Genomic DNA, 19,320 nt, shown 5'->3' with positions numbered 1-19,320 from the left:
ACAGAGAGAGAGAGAGAGAGAGAGAGAGAGAGAGAGAGAGAGAGAGAGAGAGAGAGAGAGAGAATTGTTATGCATGAGAGGATTCCTTTGCAGAATAGGTTAGGCTAGATGATGACTGAGGTCTTTTGAAGGTGGTGCCTGCTGTAGATGTCTATTCACCAGACACTTTGGACCTTTCCTATATCACATGCAAATGGCATGTCAGGCAGCTCATGGTGCAGTGGATAGAGGAATGAACCTGGAGTCAGGAAAATCCGAGTTTAAATCTAGTCTCAGATACTATGTGACCTTTGGCAAGTTACTTAATCTCTTTTTGCTTCAGTTTTCTCATCTGTAAAATGGGCTTAATAAGAGCATCTGCCTCCCAGGGTCATTGTGAGGACTAAATGAGAAATATTTGTCAAATGCTTTACAAACCTTAAAGATCTATATAAATGTTAGTTGCTGCTGTTACCACCACCACCACCACCACCACCACCACCACCTCCTTATTATTACTACTACTACCATTACCACTCCTACTGTTACTACACTATTACCCCTCCTCCTTCTTCTCTTCCTGTTGCTGTTGTTGCTGCTGCTGCTGCTGCTGCTACTACTATTACTACTACTACAACTTCTGCTACTACTACTACTACTACTACTACTACTACGGAAATGACTTCATGACAGGGAGGATGAAATATACTGACATTAAAATACATATATGTATATTTTAAGTTGTTTTAGTAAGTGGCAGGGCTAGAATTTAATCCCTAGTCTTCTTTCCCTTCGTTCAATGAGTTTTCACTGTATTCTGTCACCTCTGCCTCAGACAGAATCAGACCCTCCAGGTTCAGCAGGTGACTAGGCTCTCACATAGCTGCAAAGAAACACCCTTTAGAACACATCTGACAAGGGACCACCTTGCCTCTGCCTAAGGATCTCCAGAGATGGAGACTGCTGCTGAAGCAGTCTTATTTTCCTTTTGGATAGTTTCAATTCTTCAGAGGATTTTCCTGTCTCTTTGCAGCTTCCACTGCTCCTGCTTCTGCCTCCTGTGGCCAGTCAGCTATAGGAATAGGGACTGGATTTGTGATTTCATTGGTGTAGGGAGCTTTCAGATGAGGGAATTGCCTCTACTAATGAATGTTGGCACTTTCTTTGCCAAGAGTACTAAGAAATTAAATGACTTGTCCAGGGTCGTTCAGTCAACCAATATACATTTATTAATTATGCTAAGCATTGGGGATACAAACAAAGGGAAACCAAAACATTTTGGAATGTTTAATTTGGAAAGTATAATGCGTCACACAACCGGTACTTGCCACAGACATGAAACCCAGAGTTTCCAGGTCTTAAGGCCAGTACCTTGGCCAAATGAGATAATATCTGAAAAACTCATAGCACAATGTCTGGCACATAGAAGGTACTATAGAAATACCTTTTCCTTTCCCTTCCCCCATTACGCCAAATTGCCTCTCGTGGCCAAAGAAGTTTCTCTGCTTCACATGACATCTCTTCAAATGCTTGTATCTAGCTATCACATTCCCCACCCCTTCCCCACCCCCAGTTTTTTCTTTCCTTCTCCAGGCTAAATATCCTCAGTTCCAGTGCTCAGAGGCTCTCTACCAGCTGCCATGGTATGAGTGTGTGTGTGTGTGTGTGTGTGTGTGTGTGTGTGTGTATGTGTGTGTTTCTCCCAGGAGGGTAAAGGGAACACAGCTTTCTTCAGGAAATTGGAAATTCCTGTTCTGCATTTGATCTTCAGCTAACAATATTGGCTAGCTCCTCCCAAGACTTAACTGGATCCCACTCCTAACAATGAGCCAGGATAAGGTATTCAGTGCCCTAAGCAATGTTTGAAATAGTGCCTGCTATGCATATAGTTATCTTAGCTAGAAGCTTTGAGACTTTGCTGATTCACTTAGGGATGGGGACAGGGCCTGTGATTTCATTGGTCTAGGGAACTTCCAGGTAAGGAATCTCCCTCTGCAAATGTAGGCTGGCACCTTTTCTTCAAGTTAATAGTCTTTTTTTTTCCCTTTTTGGAGGGGGAAGGAAGGGCAGTTAGGGTTAAGTGACTTGCCCAAGGTCACATGGCTAGTAAGTGTTAAGTATCTGAGGCCAGATTTGAACTCAGGTCTTTCTGACTCTATTCACTGGGCCACCTAGCCACACCAAAGTTAGTAGTCTTATAGAGTTCCCTAGAGCACTAAGAGAAGGTAAATGACTTGTTTGGGGTCACATGGAAATTATATGTCAGAAATGGGACTTGAACCCAGCTCATGCTGGCTTTGAACTTGGCCCTCTATCCACTAAGTCACATTGTCTCACATGAAAGGTCACAAAACACATTCTAACACTAAAATCTGGATATTTATTTTTAAAAAGTCATTTTTAAGAACTATCTCTTGTTGTACCCAACCCTCTGGGTGATGCCCTCACCAGCTTCCTACTCTGACTACTGATTAAACCATTTTGTGGGAAAAGGAATGATGTGTAACCTTTTTTCAGCTGTCACAAGGATCAGAGATATGGCAGAAACTACCTGTAAAGGTCATCTGGTCCACCCCTTTCATTTCTCAGATGAGAAAACTGATGTACAGAAAAGTTAAGTTATTGGCCAAAAGTCACATAGTGGCATTTGAACTCAGCACACCTAACTTCAGATCCAGTCTTTATGGGGACAAAGGGGGTGTCTCACTCTTCTTGGTTCAAACCTCCATCCAGAAACCTCGAAAAACCAGTTAGGAATCTCATACCCTCTCTTCCACTTTCAAGTCCACTGGCCCCAATGTATAAAAAAAAATAAATTACAGTACAATAATTGGAAAGAAATCAATAAACATCGTGTTATTCTGTAACAAGCAAATAAATCCCAGCAGGTAATCGAATGTTCTACAAGTGTTTCCGATGTCACTTACGGTGCCCAGGAGGAGGAATCTTTGCATACCAATGAGATGTTATTCCCTGGGAGTCTGAAGAACCTTCCTCCACTGGCTTGGTCTCCCCTATCCTGCCTTGACCTGGCCTGGCATTAACACTTAGCTATGTGATATCCTGTCTCAGCCGTTCAGGGCACCCCAGATGTTAGTAAGAGGAGCCAGAGGGTTCCCCTTCCCTATCAGGTACATGGCTCACTTGCATGAGAAATTATCTCCTGGGATCTCAACTGCCTCCAAGTGCCCTGGCTCCTGTAGGAGCAAAGTCATAGTATCAACTCTCAGAGCAAACCATCCTTTCCCAAGTTCCAGGCAACAGGAGAGCCAGCGGTATTAGCCCTGTTGGTCAAGAGGAAGACCCAAGTACTTCCTCCACCCTAGGGTCCTTCCTAGCTCTTGGTAATAGAGTGTGGATGTCCTTTCCCCAAAGCCTGCCTCTGCTCTTCTCCAGAGACTGGCAGAGCACCCAAATCATCTCCCAATTGACTTGCATTAGGCAATCACAAATGTAGGTCACCATCCCCCATACCAGAGGAAGCTGTGTGGCACAGAGGAGAGAAACCAGGATCCATTTTCTGCCTCTGTGATATCTGATAAGGTGCTTTAGTTCTTTCTGCCTCAATTTCCTCTTCTGTAAAAGGAGGGAATCCAACCCTGTGATTGCTAAGTTCCCTTTCAGACACAGTCTACAATTTTAAGGCTCTGGAGGCCTGCCTTTATCTTTCCTCAAGTTTGGGAGAGGAAGGGCAGAGCTCAGAATCCTTGCTCTAGCTAACTGGGGCTAGGCGCTCATTTTTGAAAACTGAGAAACGTAGAATGGTCTCCAGTCAGTGGAAGCTTCCTAGACAAATGAAGCAAGTTGTGGCCCTTAAAGCAATTCCTGACTCATCAAGTGGGAGGTGTTCCAGAACTTTGGGAATTCAAGTCAGCCTGGCTCAAGTTCTTTATTTTACAGTTGGAGAAACTGAGACCCATAGAGGGAAAGGAAATCGCCCTAAATCAGAAAGAAGCAGAACTAGAACTCGGGGTTCTTGGGTCATTTCAGATCTCTACCTTCAGTGTTCTCATCTGCTAAACAAAGACCATCATTGTGGCAGGATCTGCTGTCCAGTATAGCTGGGAGAACAAATGAGAAAGTCCCTGGAGGGATTTTTTCAGACCTTAAAGTGCTCTACTACTATTACCACTACCACCACCACTACTACTACCATCACCACTACTATTACAGTTACAACTACTACAACTTTCACCCCCACACTGCTACAAAGCATGGCTTTCTTCAGAAAAATTGGCAATTGCTATTCCGGATGTGGATGATCATTTAGCAATATTGCCGGATTCCTCCCAAGACTTCTTTGGATTTTATTCCTACTGACCCAAGTTCTTTTTCTTTTTTACTTTTTGCATTTTGGAGGGGGAAGGCAGGGCAATTGGGGTTAAGCAACTTGCCCAAGGTCACACAGCTGGTAAGTGTTGTGTCTGAGGCTGGATTTGAACTCAGGTCCTCCTGACTCCAGGGCCAGTGCTCTATTCACTGCGTCACCTAGCCACCCCAACTCAAGTATTTCTTAGCAAAAAAGAGTAAAACTTATTTGGTAAAAATATAAAAATACCCCACTTTTACCCAGTGACCTCCCATCCCAGGGGGATACTAAGGCTCAGTAAGAATCTCAGGAAGACAGGGTTTGAGCTTTGGCCATGTGTGTGGGGAGGGTGGGCCAAGAGAACAGCTGTCTCTATCATTAAAAGAAGATGGAATTCAATCTATAAAGGATTTCCAGCAAGTCACTTTGGCAGACATCCAGGCCAGGAAATGAGACAAACTGAGATCTAGTTTTGGTACTTAGGGTTTCAGTGACAAGGGTCTGTAGATGTCCCTTGTCTAGTTTACAAGGATACATCTAAAATAGACTCAGCTAAATAACCTCTCTGTCTCTGTCTCTCTCTGTCTCTCTGTCTCTGTGTCTTTCTCTGTCTCTCCCTGTCACCCTCCTCCTCCTCCTCAATCTCTCTCCCCCCATGTCTCTGTCTCTGTCTGTCTCTCTCCATCTCTGTGTATCTATCTCCTTTATCTGTCACTGTCTCCCCCCCCCCACCCCATCTCTGTCTGTCCATCTCCTCTCTCTGTTTCTTTTTTTTAAAATTTGTTTCCTTTTAATTTACAGGATTCAATTCTCTCTCTCTGTTTCTGTCTTTCTGTATTTGTATGTCCTGTGAATCTCCACGTTTCTTTTTGTCTCTGTAGTTTCTTTTTCTCCCTTGCTTCTCTGTCTCTGTTTCTGTCTCTGTCTGTCTCTCCCTCTCTGTTTGTCTGTCTCTCCCTCTGACTCCCTCACCCTTTTCCTCCCTCCCCTACAGCGTCTTTCAAGCTGATTCATGCAGTTTGGACAGGCTTGTGCCTAGACATCTTAATGGAACGTTCCTACCCAGAGAGGCAGAATCTTTGAAAATGAAGCTGCAACAAGCAAAGAAAGATTTCAGAATTCATATGATCACAGATTCAAGTTGGAAGGGGCCTTAGTAATTATCCAGTCCAACACTTTTCCTCTTTTACAGATGAAGAAACAGGTCAATGAGGTACAGAGACATGTCAAAGGTCACACAGGGAATGAAGAGCAGAGCCAAGGTTCCTTTGGAGAGAGCTCTAGCTTCCCTGGAGGTGCCACCCAGCCAGGCTAAAAAATCTTCATTTATTTTTATCCTTCTGTCAGGCACCTAAAAATACAGAATTGGTCCTGCATCACTATTTAGAAGCTGTTCATTGAGTTGTGTAAGTGTATAAACAATCCTGATGAATGTCAATATAAGCATGCCTGGTACACACTCTCCAGTCCCCAGGAAGCCTAGAGAGCAAAGTGCCTCTCACGTACAATGGTCTTCCTGGGGTGGACTACAGTGTAACTTCACTAGCTTACACAAACAGCCCATCAATTAATTAGCATTATCAAGTGCTTACCATGTGCCAGACAATATTTCAAAAAGCAGTCTGGTATAGTGGAAAGAGCCCTGGAGGTTCACAGTGTGATACATAATATTCTAATGTTCATCTTTGTGTGTGGAAATGTTGAGGTTTGTTAATGGCCAAGTTCATCATTAAAAAGAGTTTTTTTTTAAGAAAAGAAAGAATCTTAGACCCTCGAATTCAGAGGACACAGGTTCTGCCACTTTCAAGACCTTGAGCAAGTAACTATGTCTCTGAGCCTCAGTTTCCCCATTTGTAAAATGGCAGTAAAAATATCTACCCTATAAGTCTCATGGGGTTGTTGTGGGGATTGAATGATGTTTGCAAGGTGCTAGAAGCAGTATACATGTGTAGTAAGGATTTTTTTCTTTTTTGTCCCACTTTCTTAATAGGTATGTGACCCAAGGAGTGCTTGATTTCTCCTACCTATTTTATCTTCTCCCTGGGAGAAACTCTGGCTATATAGTATAATTGAATCACCCCACCCATTTGTCTCCCAGAGAAATTCAAGGGAACAAGTGAGATGACTAGGGGGAAACTGGGGTCCTTTGCTATGTTCCTTAGATTAGTGGGGACTGATCATTCTAGCAGAAGACACAATACCTGGGTTCTTAGTGGAGAGAAGTCAAGCTTTGGAGTCACTATGTATGAGGCAGATATTGGTGACTAGTTCCCACCTGGAGATATGCGAGTGATAAGAACCACTATGTTTTTCTGATTCCTGGCTTTAATTCTGGGAGGTTAGAGTCTGGTAGGGGCTTTAGTACAAGGAAGAAACTCCAGAGTGGAGATCCCTTGTCTAGCATTGTATTCGATCTATGATGAAGTAAAAATTCTATCTCTTTCCAAGACAACAAAATTCTGGAGTATTTCCTTTTATAGCAATATCACAGAAAAGAAATTTTCTTTCTGCAGAACAGATGGAGAAACCTCAATGGGGAGCCATAGGCTGATGATATTCAAGAGATGATGCCTGCTGGGAGCCTTTCTATTACCTGACTTCCAAAGGACTGAGTGAGGCTCCTTCAATTCTTTGGAGAAGAGACTATTCATTGTCAGATGTCTTCCTTTTCTAAGAGCTCTACTGGGAGTTCTATTTTAGATTCTGCAACTTGGCTGTAAAACATTGCCTTGTCCTCTTTGTATTTTGTGAACTGTGTGATTTTTTGGAGGAGTTGGGGCTTAGGGCTAAACATGCTGAGTGGAATCATATAGCAGATATTCTCCTAAAGCATATTCAGACAGTTCTTGTTATTTTAACAACCACACAAACACCAGATGTTACTGTCCACACAAATTCTGCAGTTTTCTCTGATCCATCCTCACTGTCCTCCCTTTCTCACCTTTTCTTCTGTCTCTTTACTCCAGTTTCCTTTTATTCCATCATCTTTTCTGTGTCAATTTATGGCACAGAAGAAATAGAGAATAGGAAAAAATAGACAAATGACAATATCCTGAAATTCCAATTTGAAAAAAACAATTCCAGAAATGGCCTACACAACTTAAAAATGCATAAAGAAATCATAGATGAATTATGAAGAGAACACATACAATTTTAATGGAAATATATAGTATTTTGAGTCATACATTCATTGGTTCAACAAACTAAGAGTTTCAGAGTACTGGTCTTCAATTCAGATGATCTGGGTTCAAGCCCTGGTAACGATTTTTGTGCTGCCTATTCCATAGGGGTATTTTGAGGAAAGTTTTTTTGGAAACTTTAAAGTATTATTACTTTTGTTCTACTGTGATATGATTTAGAGTGGCTTATAGTAAGCAGGATGTTGGATTTGGAATCAGGAAGTCTTGGGTTTAAATATCTCTTATGACTGACTAACTTTGTGATTGTTGGAAAATTATATAACCTCTCTGAGACAACTCTCTAAGAGGGCAGATTATAAACTGGTTGCCATTTGCATTGGTGCTGGGAGTTACCATGTGGCAAAATCATGGGGTCTTTATTTATTAATGGGTTATATGGTACAGGGGAAAGAGCGTTGCGTTGAACATCAAAAGGCCAAGTCTCTTCCCCATCTAAAGCCAACACTCCTGTGAAAAGACTCTTTGCTTGTTGGCAGTGGGTGGAGCCTTGCTAATGTGGAGAACTAAGAATTGACAAGGGGGTAGTTAGAGGCAAGGGCTGATGGGGACTATGGAAGTGACACATAGAAGAATTGGTATCCCTAAGCCAGATGCTTTCAGGGGTGGCATGGTAGCTGCCACATAGTGGGGCCTGCTCCAGAGGCTCCTTAAATAGGAAGATGGCTAATCAAGGCTTGAAGTAGGAGTTTTTTCATCCGGGTAAAGATCTCTGGGGAGTATTCACAAGATAGTACCGTGTTGAGGGCTGGGGAAAGAGAGACATAGCACAGAAGGTAGTCCAATTATAGATGAAATCTCTCAGGGAAAGGGGACAACTTACACTCAAGAGTAGGAGTTCTTAACGCTTTTTTGGTCATGGACCCCTCTGTGGCAGTCTAGTGAAGCCTGTAGATCCCTTTTTGGATTAATGATTTTAAATGCATAAAATAAAACACATAGGAATGTATTATTTATTTTTTTTTAATTCAATTTTTAATTTATTAATTTGTTTGTTTCCTTTTAGTTTACAGGATTCAATTCCACAATTCCTTGAATTTCACATTTTGTCCTCCTCCTTCCCCTCCCCCCCATGGCGTCTTATAATCAAGTATAGGATCTGTAAATACTTTCACATTATACAATGGTCAGGTTATAAGGATGGATTATACCAGCTGGAATGAAAAATGGTAAAGAGGACATAAAATCAAATAAGAGAACGAAAAAGATCAGGTATTTTGCTTCCACCTGGATATAAATTTAGTTCTTTCTCTGGATGCACGTTTTTCTCTCCATCATGCGTCTTTTGGGATTGACTTATATCCCTGCATTGTTGAGAAGAGTCCAGTCTATCAAAGTTGGTCATCACACATACGTTGTGTCTGTAATTGTGTATAAATTCCTCCTGGTTCTATTCTTTTCACTCAGCATCAGTTCTTTTAAGCCTCTCCAGGTAAATATGAAGACTGCCTGCTCCCCGTTTCTTATAGCGCAATAATAATCCATAACATGCATATACCACAACTTGTTCAGCCATTCCCCAATTGATGGACACCCCCTTAATTTCCAATTCTTTGCCACAACAAAAAGAGCTGCTATAAACATTTTTGTACATATGGGTCTTTCTCCCATTTCTATAATCTCTTTGGGATATAACCCTAGGAGTTGTATTGCTGGATCAAAGGGTATGAAAGTATTTATAGCCCTTTGGGCATAGTTCCAGATTGCTTTCCAGAAAGGCTGGATCAGTTCACAACTCCACCAACAATGCATTAGTGTTCCAGTTTGCCCACATCCTCTCCAGCATTTGTCATTTTCCTGTTTTGTCATCTTAGCCAATCTGACTGATGAGATGTGGTACCTCAGAGTTGTTTTGATTTGCATTTCTCTAATCAATAGTGAATTAGAGCATTTCTTCATGTGCTTATAGATAGCTTTAATTTCTTTCTCTGAAAACTGCCTGTTCATATCCTTTGACCATTTATCAATTGGGGAATGACTTGTATTCTTATAAATTTGACTCAGTTCTCTGTATATTTTAGAGATGAGTCCTTTGTCAGAGACATAGGTTGTAAAGATTCTTTCCCAATTTCCCACCTCCCTCCTAATCTTGGTTACATTGGCTTTATTTGTACAGAAACTTTTCAATTTCATGTAGCCAAAATTATCCATTTTACATTTTATAATGTTCTCTAATTCCTGTTTTGTCATAAAGTCATTCCCTCTCCACAAGTCTGATAGGTAAACTCTTCCTTGTTTTAGCAGACTGCTTACAGTATCAACCTTTATACCTAGATCATGAACCCATTTAGACTTTATTTTGGTATATGGTGTTAGATAATGGTCTATGTCCAGTTTCTGCCATACTATATTCCAGTTTTCCCAGCAGTTTTTGTCAAATAGTGAGTTCTTATCCCAAAAACCAGGGTCTGGGGGTTTATCAAACAATACATTACTGTAGTCATTGACTTCTGAATCTCGTGTGCCTAATCTATTCCACTGATCTACTCCTCTATTCCTAAGCCAGTACCAAGTGGTTTTGATGACTGCTGCTTTATAGTACAGATTGAAATCTGGCAAAGCTAGTCCACCTTCCCTAGCATTTCTTTTCATTAATTCCCTTGATATTCTGGACCGTTTATTCTTTCAGATGAATTTTGTTACTATTTTTTCTAACTCTATAAAGTAGTTTTTTGGTAAATTAATTGGTATGGCACTAAATATATAATTTAATTTAGGTAAAATTGTCATTTTTATTATATTAGCTCGACCCATCCATGAGCAATTGATATTTTTCCAATTAGTTAGATCTGACTTTATTTGTGTGAAAAGTGTTTTGTAGTTATGATCATACAGGTCCTGGGTTTGTTTTGGCAGGTAGATTCCCAAATATTTTATAATGTCTACCGTAACTTTAAATGGGATTTCTCTTTCTAGTTCTTGCTGTTGAGTTTCATTGGAAATATATAGGAATGCCGAGGATTTATGTGGGTTTATTTTATATCCTGCAACTTTGCCAAATTTATTTATTGTCTCAAGCAGTTTTTTACTTGATTCTCTAGGATTCTCTAAGTATATCATCATATCATCTGTGAAGAGTGATAGCTTGATCTCTTCTTTGCCTAACTTGATTCCTTTGATTTCTTTTTCTTCTCGAATTGCTACTGCTAACATTTCTAGTACCAGATTGAATAAGAGGGGTGATAGTGGACACCCTTGTTTCACCCCTGATCTTATGGGAAATGCTTCCAGCTTCTCCCCATTGCATATAATACTTGCTGATGGCTTTAAATAGATGCTACCTATTATTTTAAGGAAGGCTCCATTTATTCCTATACTTTCTAATGTTTTTAATAGGAATGGATGTTGTATTTTGTCAAAAGCCTTTTCTGCATCTATTGAGATGATCATGTGGTTTCTGCTAGTTTTATTATTGATATGCTCAATTATACTGATGGTTTTCCTAATATTAAACCATCCTTGCATTCCTGGAATAAATCCTACCTGATCAAAGTGTATTATTCTTGAGATAAGTTGCTGTAGTCTTTTGGCTAGTATTTTATTTAGAATTTTTGCATCTATATTCATGAGGGAGATTGGTCTATAATTTTCTTTCTCTGTTTTATCTCTTCCTGATTTAGGTATCAGTACCATATTTGTGTCATAAAAAGAATTTGGTAGGACTCCTTCTTCACTAATTTTCCCAAATAATTTGTAGAGTATTGGAATCAATTGTTCTTTAAATGTTTGATAGAATTCACTAGTGAATCCATCTGGCCCTGGAGATTTTTTTCCTAGGGAGGTGACTGATGGCTTGTTCAATTTCTTTTTCTGAGATGGGATTATTTAAGTAATTTACTTCCTCTTCAGTTAATCTGGGCAACTTGTCTGTTTCTAAATATTCATCCATTTCCCTAAGATTGTCAAATTTATGTGCATACAATTGGGAAAAAATAATTCCTAATTATTGTTTTTATTTCCTCTTCATTGGAGGTAGATTCACCCTTTTCATTTTTGATACTCATAATTTGGTTTTCTTCTTTCTTTTTTTTTTTATCATATTGACTAAGGGTCTATCAATTTTGTTGGTTTTTTCATAAAACCAGCTCTTGGTTTTATTTATTAGTTCAATAGTTTTCTTAATTTCGATTTTATTAATCTCTCCTTTAGTCTTCAATATTTCTAGTTTAGTATTTAATTGGGGATTTTGAATTTGTTCTTTTTCTAGGTTTTTTAATTGCATGCCCAATTCGTTGAGCTCCCTTTTCTCTAATTTAATCATGTATGCACTCAGGGATATAAAACTTCCCCTAAGAACTGCCTTTAATGCATCCCACAGATTTTGGTATGTTGTCTCATTATTATCATTCTCTTGAATGAAATTACTGATTGTTTCTATAATTTCTTGTTTGACCCACTCATTCTTTAGGATCAAATTGTTTAATTTCCAGTTAGTTTTTAGTCTGTCTTTCCCTGGCCCTTTATTGCATATAATTTTTATTGCATCATGATCTGAGAATGATGCATTTAATATTTCTGCCTTACTGCATAGAATTGTGAGGTTTTATGCCCTAGAACATGGTCAATTTTTGAATATGTGCCATGAACTGCTGAGAAGAAAGTATATTCCTTTTTATCCCCATTCAGTTTTCTCCAGAGATCTATCATACCTATCCTCTCTAAAATCCTGTTCACCTCCTTAACTTCTTTCTTGTTTATTTTGAGGTTGGATTTATCAAGTTCAGATAGGGGGAGATTAAGGTCTCCCACTAGTATAGTTTTGCTATCTATTTCTTCCTCTAATTCCTTTACCTTCACCTCTAGGAATTTGGATGCTACACCACTTGGTGCATATATGTTAAGTAGTGATATTGCTTCATTCTTGATGGTGCCTTTTAACAGGATATAGTTTCCTTCTTTATCTCTTTTAATTAGGTCAATTTTTGCATTTGCTTTATCTGAGATAAGGATTGCTACCCCTGCTTTTTTTACTTTAGCTGAGGCATGATATATTTTACTCCAACCTTTTACCTTTACCTTGTGTGTATCCCTCTGTTTCAAATGTGTTTCTTGTAAACAGCATAATGTAGGATTATGATTTCTAATCCATTCTGCTATCCGTCTCCGTTTTATAGGAGAGTTCATTCCATTCACATTTACAGTTATGATTGTTATCTGTTTCTTTCCCCTCATCCTATTCCTGTCCCTGCTAATGTTCGTATTTTCCCTCCCTTCTCCCTTCCCCCCCTTAATAGTTTTCCTTTTGACCACTGCCTCCCTCAGTGTTCCCTTTTCAGCCCCCCTCCCTTTTCCTCTCCTTTTCCCCTTACTACTTCCCTCCCTACAAATCACTCCCACCCCCCTTTTGTAACCCTTTCCCCCTCCTACTGCCTGTAGGATATTGTTATACTTAATGAGGTATGCTATTTTTTCTTCGCATCAAGAATGACAGGAACAGATCTCATGTGAAGATCCTCTCCCTCCCCTCTTTCCCTCTAAAATGATGTGTGTTCTCCTTGTTTACCTTTCTAAGTCACTGTTGCTTCTCATAATTGGAGGTTGAATTTTCCATTGAGTTCTGGCTTTTTTATCAAGAAGGTCTGGAACTCTGTTATATCATTGAATGACCATCTCTTTTCCTGGAAGAATATGCTCAGTCTCGCTGGGTATGTGATCCTTGGTTGTAATCCGAGCTGTTTTGCCTTCCTGAAAATTGTATTCCACTGCCTCCGATCTTTCAGTGTGGAGGCTGACAAATCCTGTGCAATCCTCACTGTGGAACCTCGATATTTGAATTGTTTCTTTCTGGCCGCTTGAAGTATTTTCTCTTTTATCTGGTAGTTCTGGAGTTTGGCCACAACATTTCGAGGATTTTTCAGTTTGGGATCTCTTAGAGCAGGTGTCCGGTGGATTCTGTAGATTTCTATTTTCCCCTCAGGTTCTAGTATCTCAGGGCAGTTTTCCTTAACGAGCTCTTGGAGAATGTTGTCCAGGCTCATTTTTTCATCATAATTTTCTGGTAGGCCTATGATTCTCAGATTATCTCTCCTGGATCTGTTTTCCAGGTCAGTTATTTTTTCTTTGAGTTATTTTACCTCTTTTTCTAATTTTTCATTTTTGTTGTTTTGCTTGGCTAATTCTTAGTTCCTCATAGAGTTATTTGTTTCCATTTGTTTAATTCTGGTTTTTAGCAAATCATTTTCCTTGGTTAATTTTTGAAGCTCCTTTTCCATATCATACACTTTTCTTTTTAGAGAGATGTTTTCCTCATTATAATGTTTTTCGAATTCTGCTATTTTCGTTTTGAGAGAATTATTCATTTTGTCTTCTATCTCTCTCATTTTGCTTTCAAAGTTCCTTTTGATCTCATCTAGGAGAGCCTTCTATGCTTGAGATCCATTCCCTGTTGAAGTCTCAGCTGTGGGTGTGGAGTCCACAGTGTCTCCCTCTGAGGTTGGTTCCTCTCTCTGAGGATAGTAGGACTCTAGAGTCTTTGTCTTTGTAGTCTGCTTTCTACCCATTTTGAGGCAGTGTCCTAGCCACGCCCTTCCTCTAGGATCCCAAGCCTTTACTGTAGAGGGTTTTGCCCTGGGGCAAGAGTTACTATATTTTCAGGGTCAGAGGGGGGGTTTGGAGCAAGTGGGGTTCACTCTGCCATCCTTGTCTTTGGAGGTCCTGAAAGGGGCTTTAAAAAACAAAAAGATTTCTGGGCTACGAAGTGGTAGCCCCAGGAGTGTTTGCTGTCCAGTATAGGGGCCCCTGTATTTGCTTCTTACCTTGCTCTTTCCAGTCCCAGCCCTTTGGTGATAGGCCTGGTAGTGGACCTTGTGGTTGGTGGGAAGACTTGCCCTCCGAGTTGATCAGGCCCCTTCCAGGCCTGCGTCCCCCACGCCTTCCCGCACAGGCCACCGCCATACCTTCCCGCGCAGGCCACCGCGCCGTCGCCTGCTATTATTCCTTATTAGAACTTGTCCTTCGCATCTATGTATTGATAAATCTGGAAACGGCCACAGCTGCTGCTGATCTGGAGTCCCTCTGGCTGGCGGCTGGTCAGGCCCACCCTGGGGCTAAAGCCAGGAATGTATTATTTATATGTGATTATATGTAATAATGTATATAATTATGCATAGAAATGAATTATAGTGAAATGTAGTTATATAATTTTTAAATGTTCACAAACTCCAGGTTAAAAGTTTCTGCCCCAGAGAGTCCATGGCAAAGAACTTTAGGAAAAGGTAAAGAGACAGCAGTTACTAGGGAGCCTTATTTGCTCAATGCTAGCTATAACTCCGAAGTTAGCTGAGGAAGGAAGGAAGAAAGAAGGAAGAAAAAAGGCCATTTATGGTCTCTCTTAGGATAAGATTCCCATGTCCATTCCATGCTGCATAAGCTGCTTTCTCTTAGGTTGTTTCCTTAAACTGGTAATAAAACACTTTTTTTTTTACAATAATTCTTAAAGAGAGGAAAAAAGGGCACCATGCCAAGACCAGGCCTGGGGTCTATTTGTTCACAGGATGTGTGTGTGGTGTGTCTATGGTGTGGACGTGTGGACATGATGGGGAGGACATAAAGAAGAGAGAACAGTCTGGACCCTAACTGAAAGCGTTTGTTACAAACTTTCTGCAGGCCAACACCTTTGCATTTCTGAAATAAAACCCACAAATGCAGTTTTCCCAGGCTCATCACCCACTCTGGTGCGTGTTATAACATGCTCTCTGCTGTGCCTCAGGGTACTGGATAAATACTGAATCTACAAAGCTGGTTAATAGCATGCTGTTCTCACCTCACAACTATTAGATTGTCTAATATGACAGAAAAGGAAAATGACAAATGCTGGAGAAGATGTGGGAAAATTGGAACACTAATGCATTGCTGATGGAATTGTGAACTGACCTATTCATTCTGGAGAGCAATCTGACACTATGCCCAAAGAGCTATGAAACTGTCCATACCCTTTGATGCATCAATACCACTTCTAGGTTGGTGTCCCAAAGAGATCATAAAAGAGGGAAAAGGACCCACATGTACCAAAATATTTATAGCAGCTCTTTTTGTGGTGGCAAAGAATTGGAAATCAAAGGGATGTCCATCAACTGGGGAATGGCTGAACAAGTTATGGTATATGAATGTAATGGAATACTACTGTGCTATATAAGAAATGATCAGCAGGTGGGACTTCAGAAAAACCTGGAAGACTTACATGAACTGAGGCTGAGTGAATGAGCAGAACCAGGAGAACATTGTACACAGTAACAGTAACAATATGTGATGATCAACCATGATTGATTTAGCAATACAGTGATCTAAGACAATTTCAAAAGACTCAGGATGAAAAATGCTCTCCACATCCAGGGAAAGAACTGATGGTGACACAGATTGAAGCACACTATTTTCTCTTCTGTTTTTTCTTTCTTGTGCTTTTTCCCTTTTGTTCTGATTCTTCTTTCACAACATGACTGATCTGGAAATATATTTAATATGATCATACATGTATAGCCTATGTCAGATTGCATGCTGTCATAGGGAACAAGAATGGAGGGAGGGGGGAAATTTAGAACTCAAAATCTTATAAAAGTGAATGTTGAAAACTAATAATAAACACATAAATATAGAGTAAAAATTTTTTAAATTCCAAATCATTGTGATAATATAAATAAGGAAATAGATGAAAGTTGAAAATAATCTTTACGTGTAATTGGAAAAAATAAAATTCTATTTGCTAAAAAAAAAGTGTGCTCTCAGCCATTACTCTTCAGAAGTCCTTGGAAGGAAAGGTTATGGCTCTTTAAAGGAGAATAGCTAAGTGGGAGAGAATATTTTTCCTTTTAAAAACCACCTTTCCATCTTTGTCTTTACAAGCTGAACCAGTCCAGAGGCACACACTCACCTCCTACATCAAAGGTGTCTTTTCAGACACGCTGGATTTCCTCCTCTTCTGACGTCAGAAAAGAGAGGGGAAGGCAGATACAATAAAAGAATACTCACTTGCTAGGCCATAGGGCCTGCAGGTAACATAAAGTCCCCTGTGAGTTTTTCAACTGTCCATTTTTTGGAGACCTGGGAGATGTCTCTCTCAGAGGTTGTGTGTGTGTGGGGGTGCATATGTATATCAATCTGGTGATCCCAGAGGGGCTCCATCCTGGGGCAGGGGGCAAAAGACTGGCCTAGTCTAGAGGACCTGGAAGCTAACAGCATTTCACTTTGGCTCAGAGAATTTCCTCCTCCCCTTCCAATAGAAGCCAATTGTTCCAGTAGAGAGCAATATTTTTCTACTTAAATGCCACAGGGAGTGAATACACAATGAGTGACATTGGCTGTGCTAGGGTCAGAACGAGAAGCTTTGCAGAGTAATTGCAGCCCCTTGCATTAGCCTCTGGCACTTGGCAACAGGGAAGCTGCCAGCAGGGCATTCGTCTGGGGTGGGGACCCACAGAGCCTGCCCTGGAATTCCAGGGGTTAGGCAAGGGGGAACCGAATGAGCTGCAGCTACTGCTCAGGAAGAAAGCCTAGCAGCACACAGCTATGACTGTCCACCAGCCAGGGAGTAAGGGGGAGAGGAGGAGGAACAGACAATGTTTCAGAGTAACAGAAAGCCAGGAGGCTGAAGGACTAACCTACTTCCTAACTGTAACTTGGTGTCAGCATGGGGTTTTTAACAAGAACAGGGAACAGCTGTTGTATCAGGCCAAGGCCTGGAAAAGAAGTTCCAAACCCCCGAAGTAAATTGACTCCTTGGAGTCACTGCCGACTGTTTCTGTATCCCGGGAGCCCTATATACAGTCCAATCCAATCCAATCCATTCCAATCCAATTCATTCCTATCCATTTCATTCCAGTCCATTCCACTCCATTCCATTCCAATACAATCTATTCCATTCCAATACATTTCATTCCAATCCAATCCAGTCCTTTCCAATCCAATCCAATCCAATCTATTCCATTCCAATACATTCCATTCCATTCCAATACAATCTATTCCATTCCAAGCCAATCCAATCTAATTTAATCCAATAAAATTCTATTCAATTTAATAAACTGAGTCAATAAGTATTTATTAAGTTGCTTGCTACATGTCACACAATATTAAACTTTTGAGACAGAGGCAAAAACAGATCCCACTTTCAAGGACTTCACACTCTAGTGCATGCCTGCAAACATGCAAACAACATATAAATACAAAATATATGCTGTGTAAATGTGAGGCAATCTCAGAGGGAAGGCACTAACATTAAGGGGATTGAGAAAGTTCTCTTGCAGAAGATAAGACTAAACCTGAGACTTCAAGGAATCCAGGGAAGACAGGAGGCAGAGATGGAGAGGACGAGCATGGAGGATTTCCAGTGAAAATGTCTAGAATCTGGGGATGGAGCATCTTGCTGAAGGAACCCTTCAGCCCCACCCTTCAGTTTCTTTTTCTGTGAAGTTTTCAGTTCCCCCCTGCCATTAGAATATAAGCACCTTGAGGGCAGAGACTTTCTTTCTTTTTGATTATTTTTGTCTTCCTAACACATAGGAAACACTAAATAAATGCTTGTTTGTTGACTGACTGACTGACTTGGGAGTAATGTGTCAAACTAGAAAGGTTATAAAAGGGTTTAAATCTAAACAGAATTTTATATTTGATCTTGGAGGTGATAGGAATCCCCTTAGAGTTTATTGTCAACAGTATTTGCTATTGTCATTTGTCAACAGATGTCCACTAATTTAATGGCCTACCATACCAGATGTTGTTTGTCCTTCCTTCTCCAAGAGGACTGGGACATCAGAAAGTGAGGCCATGATTGGCAAGTAAATTGAATTTAAGTGAGGGTGGATTATACAAAGTCACCAGCCTCACTCTCTCCTCCTGAGCCATCTGGGTCCCAGTGAGCAGATCTAGATTAGGAGATACAGATTGGATATGGCTCCCACCAGAAGGTCATATAGGACAGTGGGAAGAACACTGACTTTGGGGTCAGAGGACCTGGATTTCAACTGTCATCCCTGATATTTACTACTTGTGTGACCTTGGGCAAGTCATTCCTTTCCCCCTCTCATCTATAAAAGGAAGAGGTTAGACTAGGTGTTCTCTGAGGGCCCTTCCAGTTCTAGATTTATTTATAGCAGGCAATTAGTCTTGCTAGACTGACAACAAGTCATTACCTTTTCTTGTGACATGTGTCTTGAATGTCCTTTTTCTTCTTTACCATGTTGACTCAGGCCATCATCTCACACCCAGAGGATTATCCCAATGTGTCAGCAACCCCAAATCAAATTTGATAACCTCCAGATGTTTGGGTGAATTGTAGGGAGCTCAGCACCGTGTCCAGCACATAGCGGAAGCTTAAATGTTTGTTTTCTTGACTTCTCTCCTTACCTAGAATCTTTTGGATTGTCTGAGCATGGTGTGGATCCCCTAAAGCTGTCATAAAGCTAACGTCCCTCCAGCTGTTTGATAGCTTTTTATAATTCCTTTCCATGAAGGTGTAGGTCTTACCTTTCTGTAGAGAAGAAGGCCAACAAGTCCTGCACAGGACTGGGGTTGGGCTAGTTGGCTTACCTCCAAGGGTTATATGCTGAAGTCAGCTACTATTGCTCAGGAGAGCTGACTGTTAAATTTTTTGTGTGAACATTTACACTTTGGAAATCAGCAAATATTATAAATCAGGGCTTGATTGATTGTTTTACTGATTGTGTAGACTTAAGGAAATGATAGAGAAAATGTTAATATAGCAAGTGAAACTTAAAAGTGAATTCTGCATACATCTTTTGGAGAGCTGGTTGCAAAGCACTTTTTAGCATATCTGCCTAACTGAAGTCACAGCTAGACTTCTCAGAGGATCTAATCTTAGATGTAGAAGCTATCTGATATAGTCCC

General features: G+C 40.4%; 1 long non-coding RNA gene across 2 annotated transcripts in view; it reads right to left on the bottom strand.

Annotated features, from left to right (window-relative positions):
* The window catches only part of LOC138169608 (uncharacterized), a 48,486-nt gene extending 29,529 nt beyond the window's left edge, over positions 1 to 18,957 (bottom strand). Inside the window, exons 1-2 of one of the 2 annotated variants that reach the window (XR_011170399.1) lie at positions 18,606 to 18,957; positions 8,438 to 14,531 (exon numbers count right to left, since the gene is read on the bottom strand). This is a non-coding gene — a long non-coding RNA (uncharacterized lncRNA). Of the gene's footprint in view, positions 1 to 8,437; positions 14,532 to 18,605 lie in introns of those variants that run through there. The other variant, XR_011170400.1, reaches the window with a different exon arrangement.
* Positions 18,958 to 19,320: the final 363 nt, after the last annotated feature.

Source organism: Petaurus breviceps, unplaced genomic scaffold (genome assembly GCF_028583685.1).
Source record: "Petaurus breviceps papuanus isolate PSGF00001 unplaced genomic scaffold, PetGlider_PUasm1.0 37, whole genome shotgun sequence".
Classification (NCBI taxonomy): Eukaryota; Metazoa; Chordata; class Mammalia; order Diprotodontia; family Petauridae; genus Petaurus; species Petaurus breviceps.
This window is presented reverse-complemented; position numbering and strand designations above follow the sequence as displayed.